Raw genomic sequence first — 2679 nt, 5'->3', positions numbered from 1 at the left:
AAAGGTTTAAAAGAAAAAAGAATACTTTTAACTAAGGTTTTAAAGTAAAGAAAATTTAGTCAAGGTAAAGACTATTAAAGACTAAAGGTGCTAAGCCGGATTGTATATCCGACTAACAAAAGGTTACACTCGTACTATAGGTGCGGGATAGCAACGGAAAAGACCCTCGAACGGTGTATTGAAGACAATCCATATCAAAAAAGGTGAATACGCCCCAAACTTTATAAACTTGTTTTAAAACGAGTCAATGTGTTAAATGGAAACTTTTACATGAGACTACGTGTCACTAAAACATTTATAAACAAAGGTATAAGCACTAGCCCTCAGGCTATCGTGTACGTTTGTTTGGATCCTAACATATGTGGTGGGCACACCACACCTGGTCATATTGACGCTCACCTACTCGGAGAAAATGACCATGTGTATACGAATAGGTACTTAAGTAAGTCGAACGTTGCGGTGTTTGCTAAGGTATGTATTGTAGAGACTTGAGTTTATAATTGTATTGTTTTATAACTTTGTAATTCCTAAGCCACGACGGGCCGAGACCTATGTAATCTTGTAACACCCCGTAACCGCAGCGGAAACGTACACGGGATGTAACAGACACATCTGATATCAACAGCATTGTTTATAAAGAAAACACCACTACATTAATTTAAACGTATTACATTGTTCTGAGTTTCATAACCATCTAAGCTTTATCACATAAGTGTTACCGATAGTACATTAACATATTTAATGCAAAATATAGATCTCTAGACTTCCACAAAATAGCACACAGCATCGAACACATATCACTCATTCCAATTTGAGTGTACCTAGAAAGCATGTAAAGAAAACGGGTCAACTACGAATAGTTGGTGAGTTTCACTAATTTAAATAAACCATAACAAATCATTATAATAATCATAAATAAGCGATGTAATTATGCTGAGCCCACAAGTGAGAACTCTGTTAATCCCAAAACATATCGATTAACCTCCGGGAACTCTGTTACCCCAGAATACTTCCAATAACCTCTGGGAACTCTGTTACCCCAGAAACACATTTAATAACCTCTGGGAACTCTGTTACCCCAGAAACACATTTGATAACCTCTGGGAACTCGGTTACCCCAGAACACTGTTTCGGGCCTTACACTGTTAGCAACTCAGACAATTACCATCTTAATTCATTACCGTACTATTCCAGTACAATAAACATTATATAAATACGTTCATTTCCATGCGATCAGCATGTACTTAAACACTTTGATAAAAAACATGCTTTCCGCCCCGGGAAAATATTTAAAACAATTCAGAAAAAGGGGCTTGTGAAAACTCACCTTCTTGTGAGCAAAGATGTACTACGGTGCACGGCTACTGGTACAGATCTGTAATACGATCCCCAAATCGTTACTACACAATTTCTATCAATATAACTTAAATTCGTGTTAACCGGTACGTCCGGGGACACTGTTAACCCAGTACCGTACACGATCCGGGGACCATGTTAACCCCGAAATACTTTTCAGGACTTAGATTGTGATATTACTTAGAGTTCTTTAGTCAAAACTACCGATAGTTTGTTTTCTCGTTTTGCGTGCCTAGCACGGTTATTCGTCTTTATGTTTTCAAAAAAATGAGTTTGACCACATACATCCCGAAAATAGTCATTATTGATATTTTCATTAAAGTGGTGAAATTAGAGCTCGGTTAGACACCCCGTTTGGCCGCGGGGCCCGTTTCCGCCTTTAATACACCGGAAACGGTTAAGTCGGGTAAAATTACCCCAAATCATCCGAATTATTTTCGGATGATTTATTTTTACTTGATTACCTTAGTTTCATAAAAATTATCCATTTTTAAGGTTTTCAAACACCAGTCAGCTCGCTTAGGCGAACTTTGCCGGTTTACTCGTTTTAAGCTTTAAAAGTTTGTTTTTAAGTTCCATTTAGCACAAATAAATATCCGTTTAGTCTCGGACCTTGAAATTTTGTACAAACCATATTTTGACAGTAAGGAATTTTATAAAATTTTTCCAGAATTAATTTTTATATCTAAAATTTATTTAACCATTTTTAAATGTCATTTAAACACCAAATATGTCGAAAATACCAAACGACCTTCGAAAAATCCCAAATTTTTCTGGGATCACCCCTGTCACCCACATAGTTCCCTGTATTTTTTTCCAGAACCAAAAACTCACTTTTCATACCATTTTTACCAAAACCGAGCTAGAAATCCCTAGAACTCGTTATACCGAAAAGCCTACTTAGACTTCTCCAATGAACCTGAAATTTTGTGTGTGACTTTTATATGTTATAAAAAGCTTATCTTAAATTTTCCAGAATTTTTCATGATGTTTAGCTATTTTTCACCATTTTTGGCCAAAACCGAGCATTAAATTCACCAAATATTCATCCTTTATCCAAAAATTACCAAAAATTCACAGATCTTATATTTTCATGTGTAGATCATCTCTGTGAAATTTCGTGACCCAACTCTAAGTCTACCACAATCTGTCCAAATCACATAAACCATACGAAAAACCGAACTACCTTGTGTTTCTAGCGTTAGATCGCAAAGATCTTAGTTTCTAGCCTTTGCTAGCCACTAGATACAACACCTACAAGCACAACAACATCACACCAAGCAAGTTATACCCACAATCAAGCCATTTCTTTCATGGTTTCGA

This window comes from Bidens hawaiensis, unplaced genomic scaffold, assembly GCF_021521415.1.
Source record: "Bidens hawaiensis isolate Kalapana, Puna unplaced genomic scaffold, B.hawaiensis_p1.1 tig00032816_1, whole genome shotgun sequence".
NCBI classification, from domain to species: Eukaryota; Viridiplantae; Streptophyta; class Magnoliopsida; order Asterales; family Asteraceae; genus Bidens; species Bidens hawaiensis.
The sequence above is the reverse complement of the archived record's forward strand: the minus strand, read 5'-3'. Positions refer to the sequence as shown.